Source organism: Camellia sinensis, chromosome 7, assembly GCF_055761805.1.
Source record: "Camellia sinensis isolate YWXY chromosome 7, ASM5576180v1, whole genome shotgun sequence".
Taxonomy (NCBI): Eukaryota; Viridiplantae; Streptophyta; class Magnoliopsida; order Ericales; family Theaceae; genus Camellia; species Camellia sinensis.
This window is the reverse complement of record NC_138967.1, coordinates 118485416-118501401: the sequence shown is the minus strand read 5'-3', so window position 1 is coordinate 118501401 and position 15986 is coordinate 118485416. Positions and strand designations below refer to the sequence as shown.

The following is a 15986-nucleotide window of genomic DNA, read 5'->3' as shown; positions in this document are numbered from 1 at the left end:
CAGATTATTCCCTCTGTAGATCTAGTGTTGCTTCCATGGAGGCTAAAATTGAGGGCAAAGAGGTTTCCATGGGGATCTATGATCCTCCAAATGGTTGAGGGCTTCATCCACACCTTTAGTTGATGAGTTAGTAGCTGCTTTGCCTTTAGTTAGTTGTGTGGTCGGCGATTGATTCTTTGCGAATGGCGAAAGCTAGGTCTCTGGTGTGATGGTTTTGGTCTTCATAGTTTGGTTGCATTGGTGTGTTTCCAAGGGAGGAGGAAAGATTGGTGAAGGCAAGTAAGAGTTTACTGATCAGTCCAGCAAGCTTTGATGCTACTGGTGTGATTAGTGTGGTTTCGCCTATCTCCCATGGGAGTCCATTTTTTTCAAACTAGGTGTATCTTCTCATCCTTCAGCAGTAGGTGTGCAACTCGGGTAAGTTTGGTCAGTTGAGGAGTTGCCTAGGTCCAGTCCAAATTGCTAAGAGTTGTCCAAGGCCAACCTTCTACTTGAACTTCTTTGTGCAAGCTTGACTTGAGCATAGTAAGTTCAACTTGGGCTAGGTCTGATTTACCCACAAATCTGAACTCTATCCATATATTTTGTTTATTTATTTATTTATTTTCTTACTAGGCTAATTAATTTGTTAAATATTAACATTTTTTCTACTAAATTATTAATAACATTAAAATAAACAATTTATATTATGAGAAAGAAAGAAAAAGAGGAGAGAGATGAAAATCGAGGAACCCTTGTGCTGCTGGGGTGGGTAGCAAATAGAGATACACCCATCTGTGATAAGCATTCCTCAGAACTGAAAATCTTAGATGGAAACTTAGTGCTTCTTAATGAGTCCCAAACCAAAATTTGGTCCACAAATCAGAACTCTACCACTTCAAATTCTGTGGTAGCTGTTCTTGGGGACAATGGGAACTTGATTTTGAGAGATGGGTCTAATTCAAATCAACCAATTTGGCAAAGCTTTGATCACCCTACTCACACTTGGTTGCCTGGTGCCAAGCTTGCTTACAATAAGCGTACCAACACACACCAAAGTTTCACTTCATGGAAGAACTCAGAAGACCCTTCAATAGGACTGTATTCTCTTAAACTTAGTCAGTCTGTGGTATTTATTTTGGAATGGGTCTAAACAGTATTGGAGTAGTGGTCCTTGGAATAGGAAAATTTTAGTACCTGAAGTGAGAGCTAATTATATCTTTAATTATAGCTATTGTTAGGGAAAATATGTGATTCCCCACAAATAAATCAATCAATGAGAATAAAAATTAATGCGAAAAAATTAAATCAAAGACAACACAAGAATTTTACGTGGTTCCCTCAATGTGAGGTACGTCCACGGGATTGAAATCTGATTCCACTATCAACCAAATAATTTTTCAAACGATTACAAACGAGACACGAATGGTCTCACAAACCACCTTTAGGTGAATTCCAAATAATCACAAATAAACAAAGAGGAAAGACCTCACCAAATAAATGAACCAAAATCTTCATAAACCAAAGTTATAGAAGACCCAAAATAATAACCTAAATCAGTCAAGAGCCTTGACCAATCTTAGCCACCAAAATTTGTGAATACACACACAGCACTTCAACAAATTGACTTACCGATGCACTATCTCCGAGGATCAGCAAAATCAAATATATGCTGCTTATTTTTCACCAAGCCAAAAGGCTACCACTTTATTGGGAAAAACAAATACGAATATATATATATATATATTGTAAATTTAGGATTTTTTTTCCCAAAATCTTAGTTGTTTCTAAATTGAATTGGGTCACTACAACATTAGACATAATATATAAAAGTATATTATAACTAATACCAAACCAAATTAAACTTTTTTAATAAACCAATTGGGTCCCACACTCCAATAAGGAGGTATACCCAACAATTCTCCCCCTACTGACTTAGGTGGAGATATCAACCATACTCGCCAAAGTTCGACACTTTAAATGTTTGTCCCTCGACAAAGTTTTAGTCAACATATTCGAAATATTATCATCTGTGTGAACCTTTTTGAGTTGCGACAATTTCGAATCTAACACATCACGAATCTAATGATACCTTACATCAATGTGTTTTGATCTCGAATGAAAAGTAAAATTTTTACTAAAGTGAATAGCACTTTGACTATCACAATAAAGCACATACCTTTCTTGCTTCAAACCCAACTCTTGCAAAAATTTCTTCAACCATAACTCTTCTTTGTAAGCTTCCGTAATGGCAATAAATTCAGCTTCGGTAGTTGAGAGAGCAACACATTTTTGTAATTTAGATTGCCATGCCACAGCTCCCACTACAAAAGTCATCAAATACCCCGAAGTAGATTTTCTAGAATCAACATCACCGGCCATGTCAGAATTTGTGAACCCATCAAGCATCGGCTTACCATCCCCAAAACAAAAACACACCTTCAAAGTCCCTCGAAGATATCTTAGAATCCATTTTACCGCTGCCCAATGTTCTTTACCCGGATTAGAGAGAAACCGACTCACCACACCAACGGCATGAGCAATATCCAACCTTATACAAACCATGGCGTACATCAAAGAACCAACTGCTGAAGAATAAGGAATTTTCTGCATCGCTTCCTTGTCTTTCTCACTTGTAGGACATTGATTCGAACTAAGCTTGAAATGACCCACAAGTGGACAACCAACTGGCTTTGCTTTATCCATATTGAACCTCTCAAGAACTTTCGCAATGTAGCTTTCTTGAGACAACCAAATTAGCCCCTCTTTGCAATCACGAACAATTTTCATACCAAGTATTTGCTTTGCCGGTCCCAAATCTTTCATAGCAAAAGACTTGCTCAACTCCAATTTCAACCTATTTATCATGGTAGAATCTTGACCCACAATTAACATGTCATCAACATAAAGCAAAAGAATAATAAATTTTCCATTCGGGAAATTTTTCACAAACACACAATGATCCGAAGTGGTTTTAGAAAAACCATTTTTCATCATGAAAGAGTCAAATTTTTTGTACCATTGCCGCGGGGCTTGCTTGAGGCCATACAAACTTTTCTTTAATTTGCAAACACATTTCTCTTTCCCTTTTTCCACAAAACCTTTTGGTTGCTCCATATAAATTTCTTCTTCAAGATCACCATGAAGAAATGCAGTCTTCACATCAAGTTGTTCAACTTCAAGGTTCGTACTTGCAGCCATGCCAAGTACAACATGAATAGAAGACATCTTCACAACTGGTGAGAAAATTTCATCAAAATCAATACATTTCTTTTGCCCAAAGCCTTTCACAACAAGACGTGCCTTGTACCTCATATTCTTGCCATCATTCTTCAATTTGAAAACCCACTTATTTTTTAGAATTTTCCTCCCCTTAGGCAGCTTCACTAAATCATACGTGTAGTTTTCAAGCAAGGAATTCATCTCCTCATCAATGGCCTTTTTCCAATCACCTTTCTTTGGATGCTCAATTGCTTCTTGGTAGCTCTCGGGCTCCTCTTGATCAGAAATTAACACAAACTCATTAAGAGGATACTTTCTCGAAGGTTGCCGGTCCTTTGTAGATTTCCTCAACTCAAGTTGTAGTGGCAGTTCTTGAGTTGGATGCTCTTCCTCAATCTCTGGCTAAACTTCATTAGGATTAGCATCATCCTCCACTTCTTCAATAGGTGGCTGCACCTCTCCTCCATTTTCATCATCAACTGAAGATGAAGGAGATGGATCCATGTCAATGAGATCACTAGTTTTTGGCTCCGGTTGATCACCTTTGCCAAAGTCTTCAATTGTTTGGTCTTCAAGAAACACAACATCATGGCTTCGAATGACTTTCTTGTCGACCGGATCCCACAATCTATACCCGAATTCATCATGCCCATAGCCAAGAAAAATACATTGTCTTGACTAGCTATCAAGCTTGGACCTCTCATCCTTTGGAATGTGAAAAAAGCCTCGACAACAAAACACTCTCAAATGCTCATAAGACACATCTTTACCGTCCAAACTCTTTCAGGAACATCACTATTCAAAGGATAGGAATGAGACAAATTGATCACGTTAACCGCTGTCTTCATTGCCTCACCCCAAAAGGATCTTGGCAATTTAGCTTGTGAAAGCAAACACCTTGTTCTATCCACAATGGTACGGTTCATCCTTTCGACAACGCCATTTTGTTGAGGAGTCTTCTTAACTGTTTTTTGGTGCCGAATACCTTGGCTACAACAATACTCATCAAATGGCCCAATGTATTCACCACCATTATCTAATCAGATGCACTTCAAATTCCACCCTGTTTCTCTTTCAACCATGGCCTGAAAATGCTTAAATACTTCTATAACTTGATCTTTAGTTTTTAGTAGAAAAGCCCAAACTTTCCTTGAATAATCATCAATGAAAGTAACAAAATAAAGTGCACCACTATGTGTTCTAACTTTCAAAGGACCACAAACATCCGAATGAATCAACTCCAAAATATTTTCTTTTCTAGAAGCAACATTTTTATGAAAAGAAACTCTATGTTGTTTACTCGCCAAACAATGAACACAAGTTTTAAGATGTGTACCTTTCAAACCGGGTAGAAGCACTTTCTTGAACAAAACTTGTAACCCCTTTTCACTTATATGGCCAAGCCGCTTGTGCCATAATTCAGTAGAAGTATCATCTTCAAGTGCATTGACAACACCTTTACAAATTTTTCCTTGCATCGAATAAAGTGTATGAGTCTTCTTGCACTTAGCCACCACCAAAGAACCCTTTGTGAGCTTCCATATTCCATTACCAAATTTGTTGTTAAAGCCTTCATCATCTAGCTTCCCGGTAGATATCAAATTGAGGCGAATGTCGGGAACATGCCTCACATCTTTAAGCAACAACTTGCAGTCCAAATTTGTTTCCAAGCAAATATCACCCATGCCATTAATTTTGGACAAACCTTCATTACCCATTCGAACAGAACCATAATCTCTTTTGGTGTAGGTTGTGAAGAAATCAACTCGAGAAGTCACATGAAAAGATGCCCCAGAATCAATCACCCAGTTGCTCTCTTGGCCCACAAAATTAATACAATCATCTTCATAAATGACCATGAGATCATCGATAGTAACTGATGTAGTGTTTTCTTGCTTCTTATCCACACTTTTGTCACGCATTTTCTCCTTATTCTTGAGCTTTCGGCATTCCCGCTTCATGTGCCCTTTCTCATGGCAATAATAACACTCAATGTTTTTCTTTGAAAAAGAATCATCTTTTGATTTGTCACGGCTTTGATCACGACCATGAGGAGTCTTACTTCTCCCCCTTGTTTTGCTTCGGCCTCTCACAACAAATGCTTCTAAATGAGAGGAACCCGCTGATTTTCTTCTAGTTTCTTCATTCAACAAACTACTGGTGACTTGGCCCATTGTGACAACTCCATCGGGCGCCGAATTACTAACTGTCACAACTAAACTCTCCCAACTTTCACGCAAAGAACTAAATAGCATCAAAGCTTGCAACTCATCATCAAAAACAATTTTCATAGAAGCAAGTGGTTGACAATACTCTTTATTTCATTCAGATGTTCCGGAATAGGGCTGCCCTTTTTATATTTTAAATTAACCAACTTATGAAATAGAAAAGCTTTATTTGTGGATGATTTCCTATCATAAAGGCCTTCTAATTTTTTTCATAAATCATGTGCTGAAGTTTCAGTAGTAACATGATGAAACACACTGTCATCAATCCGTTGACAGATAACACCAACGGCTTTTCGATTAAGCATATTCCATTCACCATCTTTCATATCATCAGGTTTGCCACTGTCACCCTCAATAGGCCCATACAAATCTTTACAAAATAATAGGTCCTGCATTTTAGTTTTTCAAGTTACCCAATTGCTTCCATTGAAGATAGACATACGACCCACATTCCCCTCCATTGATTTACACAAATAATTAAACCCAAATAAACCGTAAGCTCTGATATCAGTTTTTAGGGGAAATATGTGATTCCTCACAAGTAAATCAATCAATGGGAATAAAAACTAATGCAGAAAAATTAAATCAAAGGCAACACAAGAATTTTACGTGGTTCCCTCAATGTGAGGTACATCCACGGGATCGAAATCCGATTCCACTATCAAACAAATAATTTTCCAAACGATTACAAATGAGACACGAATGGTCTCACAAACCACCCTTAGGTGAATTCCAAATAATCAAAAATAAACAAAGAGGAAAGACCTCACCAAATAGATGAACCAAAATCTTCATAAACCAAAGTTGTAGAAGACCCAAAATAATAACCCAAATTAGTCAAGAGCCTTGGACCAATCTTAGCCACCAAAATTTGTGAATACAAACACAGCACTTCAACAAATTGAATTACCGATACACTATCTCCGAGGATCACCAAAATCCAATATATGCTACTTATTCTTCACCAAGCCAAACGGCCGCCACTTTTTTGGGAAAAACAAATACAAATATATCTATTGTGAATCTAGGGTTTTTTTTTACCAAAACCTTAGTTGTTTCCAAACTGAATTGGGGCACCACAAAATTAGATATAATATATAAAAATATATTATAACTAATACCAAACCAAATTAAACTCTTTTAATAAACCAATTGGGTCCCACACTCCAACAAGGAGGTATACCCAACAGCTATCACAACAACGAGAATGAGAGTTACTTTACATATTCCATGTATGATCCTTCGATTATTTCTAGATTTATTATGGATATTTCGGGGCAAGTCCAACAACTCACTTGGTTGGAAAGCACAAAGCAGTGGAATTTTTTTGGGCTCAGCCGAGACAACAATGTGAGGTTTATGATTTCTGCGGGCAATATGGAATATGCCGTAATATTATACAACCCTTCTGTAATTGTTTGACGGGTTTCATTCCTAAGTCGCTCAATGATTGGAATTTGAGTGATTATTCTGGAGGATGTGTGAGGATAACCAAGTTACTGTGCGGGAATACTACTATTGCTAATCAAGAGAAAGACAGGTTTTGGGAAATTCCCAACGTGAGATTGCCTGAAAATCGTCAATCTGTGGTTGTTGGCAGTGTCGCTGAATGTGAATCATCTTGCTTGAATAATTGCTCTTGTATTGCGTATGCTTATGATAGTAAGGGGTGTTCAATTTGGATTGGAGAGCTCATGAATCTGCAAGATGGTGGTGAAAACACTCTTTATCTCAAACTTGCTGCTTCCGAGCTTTCGAAGCCTAAAAGTAAAATGGGGATTATTATTGGTGCTGTTGTGGGTTCAGTTGCAATAGTAGTCGTCATGGGCCTTATGTGTGTTGATCTCTGGAAGCAACAAAACAGGATTGTGGCAACCCTTTGTTTGCCTTGGCCAAACACTTCTTGATGGTTGAGCTTTCTACATGAAGAGAGGATGACAACAGTTTATGGTTCATTGGTTGCATTTAGACACAAAGATCTCTAAAAAGCAACCAAGAATTTCTCAGAGAAAATGGGAGGAGGTGGTTTTGGCCCTCTTTTCAAAAAGACATTGCCTGATTCCACTATCATAGCTGTGAAGAAGCTGGAAAGCATCAACCCAGGAGAGAAGCAATTCCGAGCAGAAGTCAGCACCCTTGGGACTATCCAACATGTTAATCTTGTTCGGCTTCATGGGTTCTGCTCTGAAGGTAAAAGGAAGTTATTGGTATACAATTACATGCAGAATGGATCCTTGGATTCCCATCTTTTTCATGAAAAAGAGTCAAAGGTCTTGGACTGTAAAACAAGGTACCAAATTGCACTAGGGATAGCTAGGGGGTTGGCTTATCTCCATGAAAAGTGCAGGGACTGAATCATTCATTGTGACATAAAGCCAGCAAACATTCTATTAGATGTTGACTTCTGCCCAAAAGTAGAAGATTTTGGTCTGGCAAAGCTTCTTGGGTGAGAATTCCGTAGGGTTCTGACGACCATGAGACGGACAATGAGCTATCTTGCGCCAGAGCGGATATTAGGGTTGGCCATTACCGCCAAAGCTGATGTGTACAGCTATGGTATGATGCCTTTTGAATTGATATCAGGAAGAAGAAACACTAATCGATCTGAAGAAAGGATGCTTAAATTCTTTCCAATATAGGCTTCAAGTGTAGTCATAGAAGGTGGCGATGTCCTTAGCTTGTTAGACCATAGGTTGGAGAAACATGTTGACGTTGAAGAGGTGTAAAGAATTTGTAAAGTTGCTTGTTGGTGCATCCAAGATGATGAGAATGATAGGCCATCAATGGGTCAGGTAGTTCAGATCCTCGAAGTGATTCTAGATGTGAACCCGTCTCCAATTCCTCCTTTGCTCCAAGCCCTTGTTGCTGATTTGGAGCATATCTATAATTTTCTCATTTCTTCACTGATTCATTCTTCGATCACAAGTCACAACTATGGAGCAATCCTGCAATTGTTTCCTCAGGCCAAGAGCATTGTATTGTCCAGTTTCAAGTCTAAAATAATAAAGCATGGATGTGCTTGAGCACTATCAATTGTTTTGTTACTTACTATGTATTGTTTTGTTGTCTTAGTCAATGTAATTGGTTTATGGTTTTGTTGTAGGATTGTGCATTGTTCAAATTTTCATGTACATCTCTTTTGCGTACAAGCGTGTTAAAGCAAAATAAGCCCACAAGGGTTAGTGAATTCTATTGTTTTCAATGCATTTATTAGAAATTCTATTCTACTGTTATGAATTTTATTATTACTTCTTTTTTTCTTTTTCTTTTTCATTTTTTATTATAATTTTAAACTTGTGTTCGGATCTTGAAATGGTAGAGTCAAAGAAAAGAGAAGAGAAAAGTGAAAAGTTTAACTTCTATTTCATAACCATTATACCTATATTATGGTGAGCATGATGATATACCATGTGAACCACTATCATGGTGAGCATGGCGATATACCATGTGAACCACCTAAGCCGCCCCCTCTGGCGCACAACATATTATACCTATATTGTGGTGAGCATGGTGATATACCATGTGAACCACCTAAGCCACCCTCTCTGGGGCACAACCGAAGCTGCCCCCTCTGGCGCACCATCCAAGCCGTCCCCTAGCGCAACATCCAAGACGCTCCTTGGCACACTCAGTCATCTATTGAAGATGTCGCCTCTATCACTATATCCTTGGAAACTAACTTGTCGGTGTCAGCAAGGTCGTGCCCGCATTAGCTGCAGAGGTAAAATTGGTCATCTTGGTTGTCTTCTTAATCCGTTCTCAAAATAGCTTCGAAAGAACCAACTCTTCAAAACAAAGGAATCAATGTGGACAGTGAGTCAAGTGTGTGTGTGTGTGTGTGTGTGAGAGAGAGAGAGAGAGAGAGACAAAGAGAGAGTATGAGGAATTTAAATAATTCAATAGAATTAATCCTATACAGTAGAAGACCTGTATATATATGCTAAGAAAGAATATCCTACTAGAAACCTAACTATGAGAAAGAGTATCCTCCAAGAAACCTAACTATGATAGTACAAGTATATCTAGGAAATCAATACATAATATATCTAGGAAGATATACCATATATAGATTAATATTCCCCCCTCTGTAATGCCCCGAAATAAATAGACATTCTACTCCGTTATAATATTGCCAACATGTAGAACACAACAACAATATGATTATGTAACATCGTTTTGTACACATGCCTTGGTATATTCTTTTAGTTCTACAACATGAATTCTTTCTATGATGAATAAAACTAAATAATTACAAGTTAATGCCTTAAAGGGTAAAAATTTCCAAAGCCTTGTCTAGTTACAACAAATGAGTCATAACTCAACACAAAGAAGCCCGTGGCTTAAATTCCAACAAATAATTAACGAAAAAAATAAATATGAGCCTCAAGCTCCAAGATCCTCCCAAGTCATCACCTTATCGGAGGCACACCAGTTCACCTAAAAGTTGTTTCTCTCGTAGGGTGAGCATAAAGCCCAGTAGAAATAAACTTAATGACATGCATAAAACTTAACAATGTCACGAGATGAATGCACGTGAAATGTTATGGTAAAACATGCATTTTCTCTCTTTGAAACAATGTAATTCGAGATTTTCAAAACAACTTTCCAAGTCAACGGTATTCTTTCAAAATAATCACTTGGTAAATATAATGAATAAATCTCCAGGGCTAGTGTTCATATTAGTAACTATACAAGTCACTATGTCATTTTTACCGGTTTTAATCGGAAGGCTCGGCATCTACCGCACGGGTTTAGGTCTTACGCCAATGACACACAGGCCAACTTAATTTTGCTTTAACACTCGTTTACAGTTTCACCATTTTATTTACCATTTCAATAATACAATACATGCATCTTAAAACAACAATATGTTTTCCAAAACATGAAATCTCCAGTTACCAATCTATGATATACACAATGCGATGTATGATTTGTAAACATTTCCATTCCCTAATTTATATGCAGTTTCTACAACAATCAATATAACCCTCCACCGGTTGCCAAAACAATTATCTTTCAGTAAAAGACAACAACAATAATAATATTCCAAAAATCATAACCAAATTGGAATCCTAATGATTTATACAAAATCTCATGATTCCAAAAACAACATTCACTCTCACGAGCCTTGTGAATCTCCACTAAAAATATAAAATTTTCCCAAAAAGGTTCATTTCGTTTCCAACAAAATCACCATTTCAAAAGAGCAAATAATACTCGGTATTTTTCAATAACCCAAAAAATTTCTCAACCAAACCTCATTTCAATCAAAATCCCACAACCATTCAAATTCCTTCTTTTTCCATAAAACACCCAAAACCCTACTTTTCGATTTACTTTTGAAAAACCCTTTAAAACCCAATTTTCTTCAAAAACTCATAATGCAACAACCACTAGGTTACCAATCCCAAACCATAATCGAAAACAAGTTTTTTCCCCCAAATTTGTACATCAATAAATATATATTCAAAACTACTTTTTCAAAAAAAACCACAACTAACAAAATAACATGTAACAAAGCCAAACAACATGCACACCGTTAAGAAAATCCCTACCTTCACTCTAGAAGAGGAGAAAGCCCAAAAGCCCCAAAAATCAATGTTGATGAAAACACAAACTTTTTAGATTAGAATGAAGCTCTCAACAAACTCTATTTTTTCTCGAAAGGACAAAGGTCTAGAGATCAAAGGGTGAGGGTGTATTTGAGGTTTAAAGGTGAGTTTTAGAGAGAGGGAGAGTAGATCTAGCTTTTTGAAATGTTTAGCGAGAGAGAGAGAGAGAGAGAGAAATGAAAAAGCGATCCAAAAATCGACTTTTACAGACTAATATACGAGCAGACTGCTCGAGCGACCAAAACACCGCTCCAGTGAACGACGTCACCGATCGAGTGCACAATGACACCCTCCCTGAAGTTCTGCAGACAAAGACTAACTACTCAAGCACAAGAAGGATTGCTTAAGCCAATACCGCTCGAGCACAAGAAACACCGCTTGAGCAAAGAATACCACACTCCTAGTATTTCTGCAGACTTGCAAAAATACTGGAAGCTCTCAAAAGACCGCTCGAGTGCAAGAAAGTTCACTCGAGCAAACAAACCAAATTTTGGATAGCAACTCTTTTGAAAAACTAACTCCCAACCTGTTCTGAATGCAACGACACTCCAACAACCAAACTCGATGAGGAATAAGATGAATAAAGATATGAACAACCATTCAAGACAAGAAATCCTGGATCCAAAACAATAAGAGGGTCAAGTCTAAACCAAAATTGTTTTAACCTCCCCCCTTTAGAAATTTCATCCCAGAAATTTAAAAATCAATTTAACAACACGGTATTTGAATAAACCATTACAATGTGAACTAATTCAACGCATAACGATGATCCATCCACTGGTCATCCATTCTCATAACAATGATAAACAAAGCTTTCAATACTGAATATTACAATTCCCTCTTTCCAAAACATATATAATGTTTACAAATAACAACACAATGAGGTATAGATAATTCAAACACACATCACTCTCAGTCATTTCGAACTCAAAAGCACTTCCACTCATAAAACTACCCCAAACACTCTATTCACCCAAACTCTTCATCCTTCCCTCCACATGACGATGTATTTATTCCCAAAACAAGACCTCTTAAAATGCGAAGTTCAAACCGATACTAACCCAACCACGCCAGGGAAACACAACGACACACAAAAGCTAATAAAATCTTCCTTAGCACCCTCCTTGAATTCTAAGTTACAACTTTTACTATATAATCAAGACTTACCACATTAGACACATCATCCCTTCGAAACATAAATAAAATGAAAGAACCCATAATAACTTTTGTTCTTGTTTGTTTTGTTTGCCATAAAAACGACATCACTATCACACCATTACCCAAACCATAACATCTACAAGATAACTCCCGAAACTAACCTCGACTATTATTAAATACCCATCACCATCTTGAAACAACCAAATTCCCAATAAAACCAAGTTTTAGTCCCCAATTTCCTTTCCAAAATACTTTAATTGATAATGCTCCCAACCGTCACTCGACCAACGATACTATCGTTTTGAAAATAAAATGGTAATCCAGTTACGACATATAAATAGAATGTGTAAAACATGACAACAAGAAATTTAAACAACAGCTGAAAATCATCCGAGAATTACAATTCATTACAACAACTATGATAAATGCCAACCACCCATTAGTACACCCTCTTAAGCAAGCAAACCACCACAATTGCCCCCATTTAGGGAAAAATAACACAGATTAAAATGTATATCTGAATCACAGTCTTAACAAAAGATCTTAAGATATACACGATATTAAAAACACCAAAGGATTAACTTTCCCCGCTTCACAAGATTACCAAAAAGGACTAGGCTCACTACGCCCGAGCCAAATTCCCACTCAAGATATCGGTCACTACCTTGACTTCCCTCGTTAATAACACACTTGAACCCTTCACCATCCACAAACTCCATTTCCTACCCTCCCTCAAATACAACGTCTCCCAAAAAATTCACCTGGTGAGTCTAAATCACACTTTCCAAACTTAATTAATCAAGAAGAGGTCTAAATAGCGCAAATACTAACAGACTATTCACATGTTCAAGCCAAAGGAAGTAATTTGTACCAAATCTAGAACTTACAATGGACCCCGTTAACCCAAGACAGAAAGGTCACCGTATCACATACTCGGCTCTTATAATTACTTTCAACACTTCCCTTAATTCTCTTAGTGTCTTACTATCACCCATCTCAAAATTTCCTTGTTAAATGAACTGCTCTACTATAAACTATTGTACCTCCCGATTTTAATCAAACAAGGAGTCAACTTCCTTGGTTCACAACCCTCACTGCATTGATACAAAATACCCCTATTTCGCGGACAAAACTTGAAAAAAGGACTCTACCTTTAGTACAAGAAACACACAACAAACACACTCTCTTATACCGCCAATCCAAAATGAAATGTGAATCTATTATTATGATAACCACCACAAAAGAAAACTAACTACCCTCAGTAGACTAGGAAGAAATTTCCATAAACGAAACTCAAGTCATCTTCGCATCAACCACTCTTAACTAGTTCAGACACCAACACTATAAACTTCTAATAACCTGATAAGAAATTCATAAAGATGTACTGAGAATGTTGATTCATCTAACTCACTTCTTGGTATGATAACAACAACACCTTACTCTACACCGACCTATTAGACTCAAACACTTCATCCATTCAACCACTCTTCTCACTTCGCACCAAAACAGCGATTTTCCAACTCCAAACACTTCTATATGGGATTCTACAATCTCTCCCACACCCCCTTAAGTCCAAAGTGGATTTCTTGAGGCCAAAACCCATAATTTCTGTCGTAGACCAATATAAACCTCCAACGTAAATCACATACAACCACACCAGGCCGAAGACCGATAAGGTCCATGATAAGCTCACTACCCATACCTATCCACATGCATCTGTTAACAACCACAACACTGCTCCTGCCACCACTAGACACAACCCTCTTACTCTCTTAAAAAGCCTCAACTGTAAATAAATTCCAACTTATACTTCTATCTTAAGCCGATAACCAACATCAACCAAACTGAACATACTGACTGGTATAACTCTACCCTCACAATATCCCAATTGGGCACAATGACCCTCAAAATACCCATCTTCCACAACCAACTCTACTGTCCACTCATTCTAAATCAATTTCAGCCAAAAAAAATTTAGTTAACGTAGCAAACAATCCCTAAGTCAAAATAAGGCTCTCCGGCCATCACATTCCCAAGTCAAAACGTAATAGTTCATACACGTCCATATGAAGATTTTCAAATTCCACAACAACTCATCACATTAAGGAAAACTCAAAATTACAACATACCCAACTCATAAAATACACAACCCACCATACATACATACATACATACATACATACATACATACATAAACAAAAGTCATAACATTTCAACATTCCACACCGTATCGGTTATAAAACAAAACAACCACATAATAGTTACAACCGTTTACCCTCCAGTCAAAAAACCAGATAACCAAAACTAACTACCCAAAACAGCCATCTCTCCGCCAACACCACCATCACATTTCTAACCAGACTATCGAGACTGGTTATTCTTAACCCCTGAAACACTTCTAGAATCACTACAAGAAATTGCACTTTTGGCGACTACTTTTGGCGACGACGTCAATTTTTCATAGCCAAAACTATATTTTTGGCGACGCAGTGATCAATTTCGTTGGTAAAAGTAGACCTTTACCGATGCAATTTACTACCGTCACTAAAAATGCGTAACATTCACTAGGTGCCAAAATTATTAGTTGGCGCCAAATTTTCAAAAATTTTAGCTACGAGGCTTATTTTTTAGCAACAGAATAAGCATTGCTATTAGTGTACTTACTTTTGGCGATGACAAGTTGGTGTAGGCAAAGAGTTAAACATTTAGCGACGATAACACTATTCGTCGATAAAAATTTTGCTGAAATGAGGCGATTTGGTGAATTGTGTTTTTATTATAACTTTTTAAAAAGTTTTAAATATTCTAGTTATTAAATTGTAAAATTAAATTGATCATCGAATTAGATCACAAAATGAACCCATTAAGCCCAAACACACTCTTAAGTTGAGATGACTAATTTGAAATATTCTAAACTTTTTCAAAGAATGTGGTTAGATTATCAATTTCAATATGCTTGGTTTTATTTTCAGAAACTTGTTTCAAATTTTTTGTCCTAAAAAACTTTTAAAAAAAAAATTTGATGAAAAAAAAAAATACTTATTATTTTTTGTATAACTTTACCTTTTAAGAGATCATAAATAATTTTTAAAATTTTTAAAATATATTTTTTATTTTTATAATTCTCAAATTTAGTTTTAATTTTTTTTAAAAAAAAAACTAAAAATTGTTTTTATTATTATTATTATGATTATTATTATTATTATTTTGGTGATCTGCCTCTAAAAATTGAGGCGGTTCCTATCAAAATTCCCTCCTTTTTTGCAGGACAGGTAAACCACTCGTCACTCTCCACGATTTTCATTCTTCGGCAGCGGCTAGATTTCAACCTGGAAACAGTGCTCTCTTTTCGGCGGTGAGACTGTTTGGGCGGCGGCAACGACGACGGAAGGGTTTCGTTCTCTTCTCTTCGATCAGAAAAAGTATCAGTTCGATTCTTGAGGTATGTTCGAATTCTACCCTTCTCTCTTTCTCTCTCTCTCTCTCTCTCTCTCACACACACACACATTCACTCCATATTTGTTCGATTATTTGGTGTTTTTAATTGCAATTTCGATTATGGGTTTGTAGAATTTTGATCGATGGATTAATGTTATGGGTTGTTGGATATTTGAGTGTTGGGTTTGTTTGGGTGTCAACACTGAGACTGTGGTTCATCAACTATTTCAAATGCTGCAACAAAGCCTAATCGAACCTTCATGAAAATGAAATTAATGGTTACAAATCTATGTTTATACAAAGAAGGTTTGATATATATATATATATATATATGTATACCCTTTGGACG

General features: G+C 36.9%; 1 pseudogene; it reads left to right on the top strand.

Moving 5' to 3' along the window:
• Positions 1-688: 688 nt before the first annotated feature.
• LOC114286041 (G-type lectin S-receptor-like serine/threonine-protein kinase At2g19130 pseudogene) lies at positions 689-8452 on the top strand (annotated as a pseudogene).
• The last annotated feature ends 7534 nt before the right edge of the window (positions 8453-15986 follow it).